Genomic DNA, 19,532 nt, shown 5'->3' with positions numbered 1-19,532 from the left:
GTCTGATCTATGGGTGTACACAGAGTTTCAGTGTTCCTTAATAAATTACCTTTCCTTGTACCAATTAACCCCCTTCTGTGAGCCTTCAGTGTTTACTTGGGGCTGTGCCAGTGCTAACAGCTATGGTTTAACATCCTTCTTAGTAGCTTGCAATTACTGCTGAGAGAGAAGGCTATATAAAATATTAATGCTTAAGCATCTTTCACAGCCCTTTGAACATTAGATTGTGTGTGTAATAAAAGTGCCTTTCCGTTCTTACAAACCTGCTGTTTGCTTAGAGTGCCACTGGACCTGTGAAAATGTTGCAGTTAAGAGGTTGCTGTTGATTTATGAACTTCTCTCCAAATCTGGTGGAAGTCATTCCATGCAGAATATTGAAGGCACTTTGGTCTTCAGATTGTTGCAGAGAAATCCCAGAAGAAGGAGGATTTCCACCTTTTAAAGAGGTAAAGTAACTTTGATAGTAACATTTACATCATATTTGTTTGGTCTTTCTTTCTTTCTCTCTCTCTCTCTCTTTATTACTTTCTTTCTTTCTTTCTTTCTTTCTTTCTTTCTTTCTTTCTTTCTTTCTTTCTTTCTTTCTTTCTTTCTTTCTTTCTTTCTTTCTTTCTTTCTTTCTTTCTTTCTTTCTTTCTTTCTTTCTTTCTTTCTTTCTTTCTTTCTTTCTTTCTTTCTTTCTTTCTTTCTTTCTTTCTCTTTCCTTCTTCCTTTCTTTCTTTCTCTTTCCTTCTTCCTTTCTTTCCTTTTTTCCTTCTTTCCCTCTTTCTCTTTCTTTCTCTTCCCTTCTTCCTTTCTCTCTTTCTTCCTTTCATTCTTTCTTTTGTTCTTTCTTTCTTCCTTTCTTTCCCTCTCTTTCTTCCTTTCTTTCCCTCTTTCTTCCTTCCTTTCTTCCTCTCTTTCTTCCTTCCTTTCTTCCTCCCTCTTCCTTCCTTCCTTTCTTCCTCCCTCTTCCTTCCTTCCTTTCTTCCCCTTCCTTCCTTTCTTCCCCTTCCTTCCTTTCTTCCCCTTCCTTCCTTTCTTCCCCTTCCTTCCTTCCTTCCTTCCTTCCTTCCTTCCTTCCTTCCTTCCTTCCTTCCTTCCTTCCTTCCTTCCTTCCTTCCTTCCTTCCTTCCTTCCTTCCTTCCTTCCTTCCTTCCTTCCTTCCTTCCTTCCTCTCTTCCTCTCTCTCTTCCTCTCTCCCTTTCTTTTTCTTTCCCTTTCTCTTCCTTCCTTCCTTCCTTCCTTCCTTCCTTCCTTCCTTCCTTCCTTCCTTCCTTCCTTCCTTCCTTCCTTCCTTCCTTCCTTCCTTCCTTCCTTCCTTCCTTCCTTCCTTCCTTCCTTCCTTCCTTCCTTCCTTCCTTCCTTCCTTCCTTCCTCTCTCTCTCCCCTCTTTTCTTTCTTTCTTCCTTCCTTCCTTCCTTCCTTCCTTCCTTCCTTCCTTCCTTCCTTCCTTCCTTCCTTCCTTCCTTCCTTCCTTCCTTCCTTCCTTCCTTCCTTCCTTCCTTCCTTCCTTCCTTCCTTCCTTCCTTCCTTCCTTCCTTCCTTCCTTCCTTCCTTCCTTCCTTCCTTCCTTCCCCTTCCTTCCTTCCTCTCTCTCTCCCCTCTTTTCTTTCTTTCTTTCTTTCTTTCTTTCTTTCTTTCTTTCTTTCTTTCTTTCTTTCTTTCTTTCTTTCTTTCTTTCTTTCTTTCTTTCTTTCTTTCTTTCTTTCTTTCTTTCTTTCTTTCTTTCTTTCTTTCTTTCTTTCTTTCTTTCTTTCTTTCTTTCTTTCTTTCTTTCTTTCTTTCTTTCTTTCTTTCTTTCTTTCTTTCTTTCTTTCTTTCTTTCTTTCTTTCTTTCTTTCTTTCTTTCTTTCTCTTTCCTTCTTTCTTTCTTTCTTTCTTTCTTTCTTTCTTTCTTTCTTTCTTTCTTTCTTTCTTCCCCTCTCCCCTTTTTTCCTGCTGTGCTACCAACTGAGATAAAATTACCCAGATGTGATGGCTCAGGAGTTATCTGCCCCCCCCCCCCCCCATCTCATGAAATCACCCAAGCTAGACTCAGCCAGTTGGAAGTTAAAGAATGAAGCTTTGCATGCAGCTTACAGCTTAACACAATACACAAGCAGATATTTACAATATCTACAGCTATAGACAGAAATATACAAGTTAAAGGCAATACAGAAACACAACAGCCCTCCCAGAAACCTGAGTCCCCAGGAGGGACTCCCAACCACCCTTCCACCCCTCTAACTTACCCCAGAGTTTGCCTTACGTGCAAGGTGAGTTTGGAGGATCAGCAAAGGGGCTTAGGAAGCAGAAGGATTAGTTACACAGAAGCATCCCAGGGAGAAAAGCACAGGCACCAACTGCAACAGAGACTCACACACTCTGACTCTCCTGATCTGTCTTATCTATATTTGTGCTCTTGTTATACATCTCACCAAGCCTATGAGTGAAGTAGACATCACTACTGTTTCCTTTTCACAGCCCATAATCTGATCTCTCTCATTAAAATATTCCAATTAGCCTCAAACTAGCACACCAGAGAAGAGCTACTGCATTTGAAGAATCAGTGCTGTGACTGCTGATTGCATAGAAAAAAAAATAAGAGAGGAGGAAGCTTAGAGACCCAACTGCTACTTTGGATCTGAGCTTCACAGCAGGTTCCCACCTTGAGAATAAAACTGATGGAAGCTGCAGGCACAGGTATCCTCCCTATGCTCACATTCTGTTGTGCATGGGTTGTCCCTGCAGATAAGCAACATTTTGCCTGGGTCTCTGGTTGAAAAGCATATTCAAACAGGAATCCCATCCCCTCTTGGCTCTCCCATTGGTCTCATCAGCTGTTCTGTATTTCAAGGGAAAACAGACTTACTTCATCATTTCAGGTTCAGTGGGCCATTAAGACAAGTGATAGAAAATTCTGAACATCTTGGAACTGATTCTGGATAAGCTCTCAAATTTTTGTAGCTTACATAAATCACTGAAACATCTGGGATCTACAAAATCATCAATAAATTTCCAGCAGTATGGATTTCTCATGATTTTCTTTCCATGTTCAGCTTCTGTTAGGTCTAGAAACATTTGAAATTCATCTTCCTCACAGTATTTTGGCACATTTTTTAGCCCTGGCTGGACTTTAGAAATGTACAATATTGGAATTAAAAAATAAAACAACCCAAACCCTACATGCTGCTGAACTTGGAAAGAATTTCACCAGTGATTTGTTTTCTAGTCTTCTTCTAACTGGTAGTGTCTCCAGAGTTCTGGAAGAGGTTAAGAAGGATACTCCCTCCCACTAGAATAGGTGACTCAAGACCTCACCCAACCTGGCCTTGAACACCTCCAGGGAGGGAGCAGCCACAACCTCCCTGGGCAACCTGTGCCAGTGTCTCACCACCCTCACTGCAAAGAACTTCTTCCTAACATCTAGTTTAAATCTCCCCTCTGCCAGTTTAAACTCACTGTCCCTTGTCCTGTCATTACAAGACCTTGTCAATAGTCCCTCCCCAGACTTCCTGTAGGTCCCCTTCAGATAATGAAGGGCTACTGCAAGGTCCCCTTGAAGCCGTCTCTTCTCCAGACTGAAGAGCCCCAACTCTCCAGCCTTTCCTCATAGCAGAGCTGCTGCAGCCCTCTGATCATCTTTGTTTTCATCCTCTGGATTTACTCTAACAGTTTGATGTCCTTCTTGTGTTGGGGGCTCCAGAACCGCACACAGGACTCCAGGTGGGGTCTGAGGAGGACAGATTAAGTCCTTTGTGGAGATGCCTAAATAAGAGCATGTGATGAACATGAGCCAGCAGTGTGCCCAGGTGGCCAAGAGAGCCAGTGGCATCCTGGCCTGCATCAGGAATGGTGTGGCCAGCAGGAGCAGGGAGGACATTCTGCCCCTGGACTCTGCACTGGTTAGACCACACCTTGAGTGCTGTGTTCAGTTCTGGGCCCCCCAGTTTAGGAGGAACATTGAGATGCTTGAGTGCGTCCAGAGAAGGGCGACGAGGCTGGTGAGAGGCCCTGAGCACAGCCCTACGAGGAGAGGCTGAGGGAGCTGGGATTGGTTAGCCTGGAGAAGAGGAGGCTCAGGGGAGACCTTATTGCTGTCTACAACTACCTGAGGGGTGGTTGTGGCCAGGAGGAGGTTGCTCTCTTCTCTCAGGTGGCCAGCACCAGAATGAGAGGACACAGCCTCAGGCTGCACCAGGGGAAATTTAGGCTGGAGGTGAGGAGAAAGTTCTTCCCTGAGAGAGTCATTGGACACTGGAATGGGCTGCCCGGGGAGGTGGTGGAGTCGCCGTCCCTGGAGCTGTTCAAGGCAAGGTTGGATGTGGCACTTGGTGCCATGGTCTAGCCTTGAGCTCTGTGGTAAAGGGTTGGACTTGATGATCTGTGAGGTCTCTTCCAACCCTGATGATACTGTGATACTGTGATACATGATATATTTCTTTGCATTTAAGTTAGATAGCTGCCACCTTCTCACCTTAGAAACACGTTATTGTATTGTCAGTATTCATACCCATCTGCAAGGGCTCATGAACCATGAATGCATCACTTACTTCACAATCATATTTGTGGTTGAAACCACCATTATCAGAAGACTGGTTTGGAAGGAAGAGTTTTCCTTCCCTTCCCAGTTGCTATTATGTCTCCAGCTGTAGGTTAAGATGACACTCTGGGATGTGAGAGCGTTCTCTTTCACTTGTCCTTTTGCTCCTGCTGATAGACTACGCTGAGGCTCAAAATCTGCCACACCTCTTTGAATCAATTTGCTCAAATTTCACTTTTATTCCCAGTAGATTTTCTTTTCTGTTGGTTTATCAGGTCTTAGTGAGTTGAATCAGTACAGAAGCTGGCCCAAGAAGAGAGAAGGAGCACCTGGGCTGGAGAAGAAAGTGGTGGTGGGGGACCACCATCCTTTGGAAATAGCAACAACAGTGAGTTTATCATGGAACTGCACTTTGAGGTGCTTCAATTCCTGCATTTTATATGCACAACATTGCATAATTTTGATGCTTGAAAGAATGGAAAATCTATGTCATGACTGCACAGTGCCCTAAGCCTGTCCAACAACCTAAGCACATTGTTTATGAAACATGACCTCTTTCCAAGGTTAAGCCTCTCAAGGGATGTGCTTCTGCTTACTTGAGACTCCAGACTGAGAAAGCTATCACTCAAGTGTTGTAATTCTTCCACAGCACTTGACAAAGACTCAGCTTTCCTTGTTTGGTGGTATCACATCATCTCTACAGTCACAATGCCTGAGAGCAAGAGGCCCACACTCCGTGCTGCCTCTCTACAAGAGCCCATCAGGCTTTTCCGTACGGGTATAGCTCCCCATGGTGCGCTCTGCACAGAACCTGAGCTTCAAAGGAACCAGAAACAGAGAGTCAAGATTAAAACCAAAAACAAATGTCAGGGAAAACTAAGTCTGGATTTAATACAACTCCAGATAAAATTATTACACAATTAAAGGAAAGCCTGGACCCTGTACACATGCTTAATTTTATACACTAAGCCTATTCACCTTGTAAAGCTGAACAAATGCATAAGTGTTGTCAAAACTGAGGGCTGTCACACTAGCAGGAGAGATGCATGCCATTTCCACAAGCCACAGCAGCAAAGCCATCATTTCACATAAAAGACTTTTGTTCATGTCTATTAAAAGAAATCTATAAATCTTCCAAATAGTGCATTTAGGATGTGGTCCAAAAGTTACTTAAGCCAATGGAAAAGCTGTTATTGATTTTAATAGCTATTTATTATGTTTGGCAATTCCTTCAGCTGTCACTCTTACCCTCTCTGTCATCTCAGCTGAGTTCCAGCCTTGTAGTTCTTCACAGAGAGATTTACCATTGGAATGGGCTGCCCAGGAAGGTGGTGGAGATGCCATCCCTGGAGGTGTTGAAGAAAAGCCCAGATGAGGCACTTAGTGCCATGGTCTAGTTGACTGGCTAGGGCTGGGTGCTAGGTTGGACTGGCTGATCTTGGAGGTCTCTTCCAACCTGGTTGATTCTATGACCTTACCACTGTGTGGACAGCACATGTTGTTTAAATGAGTTGACTTGATCATTAGTTTATGTCTGAATCATGCCAAGCATGTCTTAATCCTAAATGAATGTTATGATGACAGTAATGGATGACATAATTACAGCAATAATGAAATACTGTGTTCATCCATGTCACACTATTTTGTTCCACAATCAACAAAGAAGAGGAACCAACATGCTCAGAACAGGGAAAAAATATACCTAAGCAAAAGCACAGGAGTGAGTATACCTTCCCTATTTTATTGTAACCTGTAAGTGTTAAAATGATTTGGTTTGTGTAAATTCATCATTCCCTTGATCTTGGAAAGAGCTGTTTGAGTATCTCACTCTTCTGAATGGTTCTTCTGTTTTCATGACCATGCAAGAACAAATAGGGGATTGTAAAAACTTGATGAGGAAGAGAAGAGTTCACTTTTTATTTTCCAGGTATTAACCCTGCTTTTAAAAACCTAAATCAAAGCTCATAAAAAAAAAAGCTTGTAAATTTTTGGTTAATGTTTACTGCTTTTTCCTGTGTGGTAGCTGAGACTTACAAACTAGGCTATTTGTTGGGAGGTTTTATTTTTCAGTCACAGCAAGTATGAGCTTCAGATGATAAGAGAGTCTGGGTTTGGATTCAGCAGTCCCAGGATGGATTTTAAGCAAGGTTAAGTATTTAAGTCCCTGTGATGCTTTGAGTGTTCCCTGCCCCCCATACTTTGGAAATCACCCAGGCTAGACTCTGTCAGCTCTGGAAATTGAATGAAGCTTATATTTACAGCTTAGCACAATAGACAAGCAGAGATTTACAATATCACAGTATCATCAGGGTAGGAAGAGACCTCACAGATCATCAAGTCCAACCCTTTACCACAGAGCTCAAGGCCAGACCATGGCACCAAGTGCCACGTCCAACCTTGCCTTGAAGTGCCCCAGGGACGGCGACTCCACCACCTACCCGGGCAGTCCATTCCAGTGTCCAATGACTCAATATATGCAGTTACAGACAGAAATAGACAAGGAAAAAGGTAATAGAGAAGCATAACAGCCCTCCCAGAAACCTGAGTCTACAGGAGGGGCTCCCAACCACCCTTCCACGTTCTCTCCCCCCTCCCCCACCCCCCCTCAACCTTACCCCAGTCCCAAGGAAGAATGGAGGTTTGTACAGGGTGTTGGGAAGCAAAGTGGATTAATCAGAGAGATAGCATAGAGGTTAGAGAGAGAAATGCAGCTGGGAGCTCCCCAGCAGAAGTGACTTACCTATGTTTGGATTCTTGTTTTTATCCATCTCAGCAAGCCTATGAGTGAAGTAAACATCACCACTGTTTTCCTTCCACAGCCTGTAATCTAATTCTTCTCACCAAAACATTCTAGCTAGGCTCAAACTAGCACACTCCCTTTAAAACAAACATATTTTCTTGAATGATTTTACCAAACAGATCAACAGCTTCAAATCCATATTCGTGAGCAGCTTCTAGGAGGCTGAGCTTGCTTTTAGGTGATTACAGTTGCATGGTGCTCCAGAGCAGCACTCCAAAATAATCTGCACATTGACCAGGGAATTTCCTAGATGGTTTGTACAATTGCAACCCTCTGAGGGCAATACTCTGTCTTACCTCAGCTTTTGTCTGAAGCTTGGATGCCAAAGGGGAAATCACTGTGCCCTTGCCTGAAAGGAGTGTCACTGTCTGCCCTTTCCAAGCCAAAGCACAGTCAGGCTTTGCTCTTAAAATAGCAGCCAGAAGGCACAGTATTCCTGTGAATGCAGGAGTCCTGGGCTCAGCTCCCACTTTTGTCTGAACTTGCTGCAGTTGGTACCTATCAGATCTTTGAGGCCACCAGGCTTCTCCTGCTGGAGTCAGGAGAGGGAATCACTCCTGTAGCTCTGCAGTACTCAGCAGGTAACACAGACCTAGGTGCCAATTCCTGCTTTGTAGCTTGTTCTACATCTAGCAGCCAAGTGGACAAACCATCTACAAACCTCCCTTAGGAACTGGAGTTTCTCTGCTAGCCCAGGGAGTGATGTTACTAGTAGCTCCATATTTCCTCTTGGGGAAAAAAAAGGTAGAATTAAAAATGTGCTAATGGAACCTTAATATCTCTCTGAAAAGTGGAGACCAAGCAGGAGCTGGAGTCATCATCCCTGGAGGTGTTCAAGAAAAGACTGGATGAGGCACTTAGTGCCATGGTCTGGTTGACTGGCTAGGGCTGGGTGCTAGGTTGGACTGGACAATCTTGGAGGTCTCTTCCAACCTAGTTGATTCTATGATTAGCTTTTAGGATCAGACTTTGGGATTGTTATCTAACAGCAGCTTTAGCTATTTCTCTTCTCATCCTGCTCAATTGGATCTTTCAGCTCCCATTGACATCAAGATGATCTGAAGTCATATATGACTGAAACTTCTATGAATGTCATGAGAAGATAACAAGCAGAATACATAATATGAGATAATTAAAGGAAAGAACTCCAAAGCCAACCAGGCAAAAAAAACCCAAAAAATCAACCCAACCAATGAACAAACAAACCCAAAGCAAACAAAAAACTCAAACCAAAAAGGAAAATTGCTGTCTACAACTACCTGAAGGGAGCTTGCAGCCAGGTGGGGTTGGTCTCTTCTCCCAGACAATCACCAACAGAACAAGGGGACACAGTCTCAAGTTGTGCCAAGGGAGGTCTAGGCTGGATGTTAGGAGGAAGTTGTTGGCAGAGAGAGTGATTGGCATTGGAATGGGCTGCCCAGGGAGGTGGTGGAGTCACTGTCTCTGGAGGTGTTGAAGAAAAGCCTGGATGAGGCACTTAGTGCCATGGTCTAGTTGACTGGACAGGGCTGGGTGCTAGGTTGGAGTGAATGATCTTGGAGGTCTCTTCCAAGCTGGTTGATTCTATATAAAAAGAAAAGCATTAGGGCTTCATCATGCTGATGGATTTAGTCTGTAAGACAGATTTTCCTTTCTGAAATGAATTTGCTGAGAAGTCTGTCATAACCCACCAAAGAGTGGGTTTCTAAAGCAGAAAGGAGGCACTTCCAGAGAGCTCAGAAAAACACTGGGAAGAAAAAAAGAGATTACATTGATGTTTTAGCCTTTGTCTTAATTCTGAGAGTAGCTGATGAGCAGCATTACTTTTCTGAGAGCACAGGACAATCTTTGTCATTCATAGAGAAACAACACATGTGCAGAGCTTCTCTTTCTCTAGGACAGCTCCCTAGGGAGTTCCATCATACCTGACTTTATGAGCCTTGGATCACCTATGGCTAGTGGATTTAGCAATAACCAGAGTGGAAATGTTCCTCATCAGAGTTCAAAGTAGATTTCTACTGGCCCCTGCCAGACGTTGCTTCCCCCTGGCCCCTCAGCATTTTACTCTAATGGCTTCCTGTGAATGGAAAGAACATAGAAAAGAACACATCTTGAAAAGGTGTCCTGAAAGCTCTGTAAACCAAAGGGCATTGGGATGGTTTTACAAGTGCAGCTTTTCAGGGTCTTTTTGCCCTGCTGGAAATACAGTGCCTGGGAAACACATGCAGCACAGTGAGCATGTGAGACTGAGGGCTGCACAAAGGAGGTTGAGTTAGATATGTAAAGAAAAGGTTGCACTGTGTTGGTTGTATTGTCTGTTATAGTCTTTGACCATTGGAAATTTGCCTCACCTGGGCAAGGGCTGAAGTCCCACCTTAGCACCTAACAAAATGTTATGCAGTTCCACTCTAAATCCCACTGGACATAGCACATCTATGCATAAAAAAACAAGGACAATCAATGCTGTTACCTCAATCTACTTCATTTTCTAATGACACTCAGAGGTACTAAGAGCTCCTCACCCTTCTGCATGTGGGCAGGTTTAAATTTCTCCATTAATTTACAAACTTCAGACACTGCATCAGGAACAGTGTGGCCAGTAAGATAAGGGAGATTATTCTTCCTCTGTACTCAGCACTGGTCAGACCACACCTTGAGTACTGTGTCCAGCTCTGAGCTCCTCCATTCAAGAGGGATGTTGGGGGACTGGAACGTGTCCAGAGAAGGGTGACGAAGCTGATGAGGGATCTGGAGTACAGCCCTGAGAGAAGCAGCTGAGGGAGCTGGGGGTGTGTAGCCTGAAGAAGAGGAGGGTCAGGGCTGACCTCATTGCTGTCTACAACTACCTGAAGGAAGGTTGTAGCCAGGTGGGGTTGGTCTCTTCTGCCAGGCAACCAGCAACAGAACAAGGGGACACAGTCTCAAGTTGTGCCAGGGAAGGTCTAGGCTGGATGTTAGGAGGAAGTTGTTGGCAGAGAGAGTGATTGGCATTGGAATGGGCTGCCCAGGGAGGTGGTGGAGTCACTGTCCCTGGAGATGTTGAAGGAAAGCCTGGCTGAGGCACTTAGTGCCATGGTCTAGTTGATTGTGTAGGGCTGGGTGCTAGGTTGGACTGGATGATCCTGGAGATCTCTTCCAAGCTGCTTGATTCTATGATTCTGTAATTATGGCCTTTATTTCCACGGGCTCTATGTTGAAATCATAACACAGACGTTTTAAAAGGCCCAGCTTGATTATTTTTATCCAAGGTGTAAAAATACCAGACATGAATTTGTGTCTCCCTTTAAAGGAATCTGTGAAGCAGAGGTAGGTTATAATAGTTCAGAAGAATTGTGAGAAGTGAGACTTATAGGCTCTTCAGAGAATTACCTGTATCACTCTCATAAATCCTCAGGAGGTTTGTCTGAAGATGATGGTGTTTTGGTGAAGGCCATAAAAATACCTGGGACACACACACATATGATAGCAATGCTTTTCTGCCCTGTGACCAGTGAGGGGGTAGTGGGGAGCATGGCAGAAATGGCACACATTAGGTAATGCCCCCCCACCAGACTGCAGATGTGTGAACTAGTTTAAAACTTTTATTAGGACTTTTATTAGCCTGTGATACAGTCTCAGCCTCTTTGCAGTTGTCAAAGTAGCCAATCACTCACAGCTTATAGCAAATTAAACCTACCTAATGCTCAAGCTATTCTATGCTTAGAAGTGGGGGAGTCCCAAACAGATAATATTTTGGGGGGGGGGTTATGACACCAGGTTCCTCCTGTGCCTTGTGATCTTCCTTGTGAGAGCTCATGGTATTAGCCACAGCTGCTTCACTGCTTTGGAACAGCAATAAAGGCTCTACCTAAGAACCAATCTTCCCAAATTGAGGCTGATGATGTAGTTGCTCTTTACAATCTTGATAATGGTTAGGTAGTGGTCACTGTGGGGTTTGTTGATTCAGATTTCTTGGTTTTCCTTGGGGTATTTTTTTGTTTCATTTGGGGTTTTGGTTGGCTGTTAGGTTTTGGTTTTACCTTGTTGTTATGCAGCTATGTATTTAAATCAATGTAACTGACAGATTTGGTACACAGAATGTTCTTTCAGTTTGAAATCCAGGCTTGTGAAAGGCCTGGGGCACACAACATAAAGGAATGGGCTGAGGGAGCTGGGGTTTGGTCAGTCTGCTGAAGAGGAGGCTGACAGGAGACCACATCACTCTCTACCTTACCTGAAGGGAGGGTGGAGCAAGGAGGGGACAGGCAATAGGACGAGAGGAAATGGTTTTAAACTGCTCCAGGGAAGGTTGAGGTTGGATGTTAGGAAATATTTCTTCACTGGAAGGGTTTTCAAACATGGGAATGGTCTGCCCAGGGAAGTCGTGGAGTTGCTGTCCCTGGAGGTATTGAAGCAATATGTGGACCTGGCATTCAGGAATATGGTTTACTGGTGACCTTTCAGTGCTGGGTTGGGCTGGATGATCTTTGAGGTCTCTTCCAACCAGATGTATTCTGTGACAAGTTACAATTTTATTATCAGAAGGTTTCTCGTTTATGTATCTTGTCCCCACCTAACATGAGGTCACAGGATCACACATGATATTAGGGGTTGGAAGGGACCCAAGGCAATCATCGAGCCCAACCCCCCTGCCAGAGCAGGACCACACAATCTAGCACAGATTGGCATTGGAATGGGCTGCCCAGGGAGGTGGTGGAGTCACTGTCCCTGGAGGTGTTGAAGAAAAGCCTGGATGAGGCACTTAGTCCCATGGTCTAGTTGATTGGACAGGGCTGGGTGATAGGTTGGCCTGGATGATCTTGGAGGTCTCTTCCAACCTGCTTGATTCTATGAAGAGATAGGCTGACAACACTTGCAGGGATGATCAGGAGATGGATTCAGTGGTGTCTTATGGCCATGTCTCATGCCCAAAGCGAATTAATTGCTCCAAGTTTCCATCTCTTTTCCCTTCTGTCGTTGGGCATCAAGTCAGGAAGGGAATGTATCCTCTGGGCCCATTTCTGCATTTGCTTTAAGCTTTGCATTGTAAAAGCACTGCAAACGAGCTTTGGTGTAAGTGAGATTTAAGTGTTGCACATATTGTTAGGAAATCATAGGGGACCACAGTGAAATGTGATATATTACTACACACATTTGTTCAATCAGGTCCCTTTAGAACCTGATTAACTTTTTAAACAAATTTTGCAAATGAGCTGTAATATTTTATATGCATTCAAAGCTTTTCAGTCCAAAGCACTTAACAAGCTTAAGGACCTGGTGTGGGAACCAGATTTTTGTTCTGCGTGTGAGCGGCACCTGGCATGAGAGGAGTCAGCCCCTAAGTCAGGTTCCCATGTGTTGCTACAAGAGCAACACCACTAATAATATGAACAAGAGAGTGGAAATACTGTCATTTCTGGGTCAGAAAATGTTAGGCACAGAATGAATGAGGAAAACCTTGACTTTGAAATGAGGAGTTTCAGAAAGTACCCAGAATCCAAGCTAAGAAGACATTGTAGATTTTGAGGTCTGATTAACCTCCACAGAATCAACCAGGTTGGAAGACACCTCCAAGATCATCCAGTCCAACCTATCTCCCAACCCTATCCATTAACATATGTGCATCAGAGCTTATTTGTTATTAAGTCTACTCTGTCAAAATCAAAATATATTTTTAAATAAAGTAAGTCAAGGATGAAGATTTGACAGACCTGTTTACAACATGTAGCTGTGCATTTGTAGACAATGGGTAGGATCTGAAGGATCCCAAGCATGTCTACAGGCTGGGGACAGAGTGGCTGAAGAGCAGCCAGGAAGAAAGGGACCTGAGGGTGCTGGTAGATAGTAGCTGAAGATGAGCCAACAGTGTGCCCAGGTGGCCAGGAGAGCCAGTGGCATTCTGGCCTGTGTCAGGAACAGTGTGGCCAGTAGGACAAGGGAGGTTATTCTTCCCCTGTACTCAACACTGGTCAAGCCTCACCATGAGTACTGTGTCCAGTTCTGGGCTCCTCAGTTCAAGAGATGTTGAGGTGCTGGAATGTGTCCAGAGAAAGGCAACAAAGCTGGTGAGGGGCCTGGAACACAAACCCTGTGAGGAGAGGCTGAGGGAGCTGGGGTTGTTTAGCCTAGAGAAGAGGAGGCTCAGGGCTGAATTCATCACTGTCTACAACTACCTGAAGGGTGGTTGTAGCCAGGTAGGGTCAGTCTCTTCTCACAGGCAACCAGCAACAGAACAAGGGGACACAGTCTCAAGTTGTGCCAAAGGACCAGAACACAACAAACATGGGCACTGTTGGGGAGGCAGGAGACCACTGGATGTCATTATTTCTCCTTTGAAGCTGAAGCAAATCTTCTTTCAAGGTGGAAAACATGGCTATTACAGAAGGTAGTTGAGTTTGATTCTGAATGTTCTTGGTAGTTCAGAATAATTCTTATTAATAATAAATAGCTTTCCAAAGTCAGACTTCTTCATGAGTCAGTGGAAACATACACATCCCTTTGCAAACGCAAGCAAAAACTGTGAATGGCCTAGTTTTGGTACAAATTGGTCAGTCTTCAAAAGGCTCAATTAATTGGACAAGTCTCTTAATCCTCCAGGCTGCTCAGGCGTTCACGTTGTGCTCCCTGAGCTTTTTCCCCCCAATGAATTCGGAGCAGCCAGTTTCATGGTGATATAAAAGCAGGCAAGAAACTAAGTACAAACTTGTCATAAATGTCTCTGAGCATTTAGAATCTTGTCATTAAGGTTATGGAGTCCATTCCTACAGCCACCAGAAGGCCTGTTTATCTGAGTGCAATAGCGGGCACATAAGCAGGATGGAAAGTACCAAAATAGCAAGTATCAGACTTGGTTACATCATAGAATCAACCAGGTTGGAAGAGACCTCCAGGATCATCCAGTCCAACCTAGCACCCAGCCCTAACCAATCAACTAGACCATGGCACTAAGTGCCTCATCCAGGCTTTTCTTGAACATCCCCAGGGACGGTGCCTCCACCACCTCCCTGGGCAGCCCATTCCAATGCCAATCACTCTCTCTGTGAAGAACTTCCTCCTAACATCCAGCCTATACCTACCCTGGCACAACTTGAGTCTGTGTCCCCTTGTTCTATTGCTGGTTGCCTGGGAGAAGAGGCCACCCCCCACCTGGCTACAATGCCCCTTCAGGTAGTTGTAGACAGTAATAAGATCACCCCTGAGCCTCCTCTTCTCCAGGCTAAACAGGCCCAGCTCCCTCAGCCTCTCCTCAGAAGTGTTTCCTCTGAGAAAAGAGTGGCAAGCACTATTGGTGGCTAAATCCTCCTCAGGACTTCATTTTATGCCTTTTGTTTATCTGGTCTAAGATATCAGTGAATGACCAGCAGCTCAAGTATTTCTTTGCTAATGCCTCTCACCACTGAACCATTAATTACTGTAAAATGACTTCCTTGCTTCTGTTGTCACTAGTAGCAATCTTAGCAATCCCTAAGAATAAGCACTGATAAAGAAATATTCTCTTCATGTTTCTTATGTGTATTTTGTAAGCCCTAAAGCAGCAAGCTAGGTTATATTGTCATCTGTAGCAGCAATATTATTCCTTTTTACATTCAAAGTCCTTTGAATGTACTATACCACTGTATATGTGAGGTATAGCTACATCATAGAATCATAGAATCAACCAGGTTGGAAGAGACCTCCAAGATCATCCAGTCCAACCTAGCACCCAGCCCTAACCAATCAACTAGACCATGGCACTAAGTGCCTCAGCCAGCCTTTGCTTGAAGACCCCCAGGGACGGTGCCTCCACCACCTCCCTGGGCAGCCCATTCCAATGCCAATCACTCTCTCTGTGAAGAACTTCCTCCTAATATCCAGCCTAGACCTACCCTGGCACAACTTGAGACTGTGTCCCCTTGTTCTATTGCTGGTTGCCTGGGAGAAGAGGCCAACCCCCACCTGGCTACAGTGCCCCTTCAGGTAGTTGTAGACAGTAATAAGATCACCCCTGAGCCTCCTCTTCTCCAGGCTGCACACCCCCAGCTCCCTCAACCTCTCCTCATAGGATTTGTGCTCCAGGCCCCTCACCAGCTTTGTTGCCCTTCTCTGGACACCTTACAGCACCTCAACATCTCTCTTGAATTGAGGGGCCCAGAACTGGACACAGCACTCAAGGTGTGGCCTGACCAGTGCTGAGTACAGGGGCAGAATAACCTCCCTTGTCCTACTGGCCACAATGTTCCTGATGCAGGCCAGGATGCCATTGGCTCTCTTGGCCACCTGGGCACACTGCTGGCTCATCTTCAGCTTACTATCTATCAGTACCCTCAGGTCCCTTTCCTCCTGGCTGCACACAAGAGGAGGATGCTAAACACCTGTCAGTGATGACATTACTTGACAATATGGGTTATCACAGACATGACTGACTTTTTTGATGCAGACTTTCCATAGTTTGAGAAATAAGGAGAGAACTCAGCTTAATATCCAGACCCTGCTGAATTGAAATGGATGACAATGACAAGAAACAGTTAAATGTTTGCAAATGTGAAGAAAAAGCCTAATGATGGCTTTTGCATAAAGAAGTTGTGAAGGTGAGCTGCTCTGGAAGTCTGTCCTTTTGCTGATAGGACTTGTGCAGTGGGCACAAACTGGGACACAGGAAATTCTATCTGAACATGAGGAAAAACTTACTTCCTTTGAAGCTGCAGGAGCATTGCAAAGGTCTGCCCAGAAAGGTTGTGAAGTCTTCCTCTCTGGAGATTTTCAAAACCCACCTGAATGTGTTGCTGTGTTTGCTTTAGGTGAACCTGGATCCAGCAGGAGTACTAGAAGAAGAAGAAGACGACGACTAGAAGGTTGGACCAGAAGATCTCCAGAGATCCCTTCCAGCCCCTACCACTCTGAAATTCTGTGATTCTGTGACTTTTCACTGTTTAGATCTAAAACCAGAAAGCCCCAAAGAACCTTTGAGCTTGTCTGCATTACCTACCTGTACAATTTGGTGCTTTTTATGCTTAGTGTTTGGTCTTGTAAAAGAAATCATAAAACTTTGATGTCTGCAGAAAGAGAAGAAGTTTTGAAGGTAGAGACTCGTGGGTAAATTCTGATTTTGTAGCAAAATTACAAGTTACACAAGTGAGATTCTCACCATTGTGAGCCATGTGAAGACATTAGGAACCACATCAACTGCACTGAAAAGCTGGGGAAGTCAAGGCAGAAGTAGTTAGTGTGGAAATCATGCAAACAAGAAGAAAAACCCTCAAAATTACCATGCAGAATTTAAGTACATCTCCAGGAGCACTCAAACCAAGAGAATAGTTTTAAGACTGAATGGTTTTTTTTAATCTAGGTATGTTAACAAGCTGGTCATGAGCATTTTAGGATTTTTTTTAATGGCTTTATTATAAAATCATAGAACCATAGAATTGTTTAGGCTGGAAAAGATCATTGAGCCCAACTATTCACCAGACATCAGTATGTCCATTAAACCATATCCCAAAGTGCCATTTCTACACATTTTGTGAACATCCCCAGGGTTGGCAACTTCAGCTGAACAGCCTGTTCCAATGCCTGACTACTCTTTCATTGAAGTATTTGTTCTTCTCTTTCATTAAAGAATTTGTCCTAATATCCAAGGCAAACCTCCCCTGGTGCAACTTGAGGTCATTTCCTCTCATTCTATCATTTCATAGGATCATGGAATCAAGCAGGTTGGAAGAGACCTCCAAGATCAGCCAGGCCAACCTAGCACCCAGCCCTAGCCAGTCAACCAAACCATGGCACTAAGTGCCTCAGCCAGGCTTTTCTTGAACACCTCCAGGGACGGTGACTCCACCACCTCCCTGGGCAGCCCATTCCAATGCCAATCACCCTCTCTGCCAACAACTTCCTCCTAACATCCAGCCTATACTTCCCCCATCACAACTTGAGACTGTGTGCCCGCATTCTATTGCTGATTGCCTGGGAGTAGAGCACAACCCTCACCTGGTGACAACCTCCCTTCAGGTAGTTGTTGACCTCCCACCTCAATATAACCTCCCTTTAGGCAGTGGCACTCTCCCCTCAGCCTTTTTTCCAGACCTAACAATCCCCATTCCTTCAGTCACTGTTCTTAAGGCTTCTTTTCCAGACCCTTCACCATCTTTGTTTTCCTCTTCTGAACATGCTCCAGCAACTCAAAGTCTTTCAGAGCCCCAAAACTGAACACAGTATTTGAGATGGAGCTTCATCAGCACTAAGTACAGGGGCAAAATCACATCCCTACTCCTGCTAAACCATTCCTAATACAGGCCAGGATGCTGTTGGCTTTCTTGGCCACCTGGGCACCCTTGATGGCTCATGTTCATCTGGCTGTCAACCAGCTGCCCTTTTGTTTTCTGGGCTACTTACCAACCACTCTGTCTTGAGCCTGTAGCACTGCATGGGGTTGTTGTGACCCAAGTGTAGGACTTGACACTTGGCCTTGTTAAACCTCATATAACCGACCCTGGCCCATCAATGCAGCCTGTCCAGATCCCTAACTTCAAACAGATCAGCACTCCCACCTAATTTGGCATCATTTACAATCTTAGCTGAGGGTGCACTCAATCTCCTCATTTGAATCAATGATAAAGAGAGAGATGGTCTCAAAACTGATCCTTGGGGGATGCTGCAGCTACGTGTTTGCTGCTGTGGGAGAAATGTGATTGAAGCTCACACAGATCAGTGTGATCAGAGTGATGACACCTGTACTCAGCACTGGTCAGGCCACACCATGAGTGCTGCCCCTCAGTTCAAGAGATGTTGAGGTACTGGAATGTGTCCAGAGAAGGGCAACGAGGTTGGTGAAAGGCCTGGAACATAAACCCTATGAGGAGAGGCTGAGGGAGCTGGGGGTGTGCAGCCTGGAGAAGAGGAGGCTCAGGGCAGTCCTCATTGCTTTCTACAGCTACCTGAAGGGAGGCTGTAGCCAGCTGGGGGTTGGTCTCTTCTCCCAGGCAACCAGCAACAGAACAAAGGAACACAGCCTCAAGTTGTGCCAGGGGAAGTAAAGGCTGGATGTTAGGAGGAAGTTCTTCTCTGAGAGAGTGATTGGCATTGGAATGGGCTGCCCAGGGAGGTGGTGGAGTCACCATCCCTGGAAGTGTTCAAGAAAAGACTGGATGAGGCATTTAGTGCCATGGTCTAGCTGACTGGCTAGGGCTGGGTGCTAGGTTGGAGTGGATGACCTTGGAGGTCTCTTCTAACCTGGTAGATTCTATGATTCAGAGAACTGTGTTCCTGTGCTCTCAGAAAAGTAATGCTGCTTATCAGCTACTCTCAGAATTAAGACAAAGGCTAAAACATCAATGTAATCTCTTTTTTCTTCCCAGTGTTTTTCTGAGCTCTCTGGAACATACTTAATTCTATGATTCTATGGCTTCACACAATTCAGTGTGAATTATACTGGAGACCTTTATTAAGTGTTTTGGCTTTCATTATATAGTCTTGAGCACAGAGCACACACCTACACACCAGCATAATTAGGCAAGAACAACCCAGACTTTTACTTACACCATGCCTTGTTTTTCTCATTAATGAGATGTCCACTTACCTGTCCTTCTCCTCAGACAAGATAGCCTGCAGCTGTGGGAACCAAGGCCAGCATTCACTTATTATGATTCCTCTCACATTGCACTCCCACAAGGGGATGCTGCCATTGACCAGCCACCACCTGGATTGAAGTCCTTTCACCACCAGCCTTTAGACTCGGCCATGCAGACAGGTTTTTACCCTCTGAAGCATCTACCCATCAAAGCGACGTGTAGTCAATTTCTCCAGGACAATGCTGTGGGAGAAGGTGTCAAAGGCTTTAGTAGAGTCCAGCTAAACAATATCCACAGCCTTTCTTCATCCACTAATCAGAACACCTTGTCCTAGAGGGACATCAATATTATCTAACGTTGCATGCTAGATAGCATATCTACAAATGCCAGACCTATTTTCCTCGTTGCCAAAGACACAGTCAAAACATCAAGCTTGGGCTTAGTAGGTGCTTGCACCACCAATGGAAAAACATTTCTTTAATGTATTATTTTCCCTTGAAAACTTTCACAGGAAATATAACCCACCCCAAACCAACTCCACATGTGCCTTATTTGAGTTAAACTGCGTGGAAATAAATCTTAACAAGGGACCAATCTGAAACCTATAGAGATCTCTGGGATATTTTCTCTTCATCTGAGTGGTCTTTTGATCAGGTCTTAAATGAAGAAACACATTTATGACTCCCCAAAATGGAACTCATTAAAATACATTTCCATCATTTTTACATGT

The 19,532-nt window shown here is 44.6% G+C and overlaps 2 long non-coding RNA genes across 2 annotated transcripts in view; both read right to left on the bottom strand.

The window, feature by feature from the left end:
• Positions 1 to 512, bottom strand: part of LOC135186438 (uncharacterized) — a 55,574-nt gene extending 55,062 nt beyond the window's left edge. The window contains exon 1 of the long non-coding RNA XR_010306866.1: positions 264 to 512. This is a non-coding gene — a long non-coding RNA (uncharacterized LOC135186438). The remainder of the gene's footprint in view (positions 1 to 263) is intronic.
• A 15,715-nt stretch (positions 513 to 16,227) lies between these two features.
• On the bottom strand, positions 16,228 to 19,035 carry LOC135186436 (uncharacterized). The gene is made up of 3 exons (XR_010306864.1): positions 18,811 to 19,035; positions 16,387 to 16,437; positions 16,228 to 16,294 (listed from the first exon to the last, which is right to left on the bottom strand). It is a non-coding gene; the product is annotated as an uncharacterized LOC135186436 (long non-coding RNA).
• Positions 19,036 to 19,532: the final 497 nt, after the last annotated feature.

This window comes from Pogoniulus pusillus, chromosome 25, assembly GCF_015220805.1.
Source record: "Pogoniulus pusillus isolate bPogPus1 chromosome 25, bPogPus1.pri, whole genome shotgun sequence".
NCBI lineage: Eukaryota > Metazoa > Chordata > Aves > Piciformes > Lybiidae > Pogoniulus > Pogoniulus pusillus.
The sequence above is the reverse complement of the archived record's forward strand: the minus strand, read 5'-3'. Positions and strand labels throughout refer to the sequence as shown.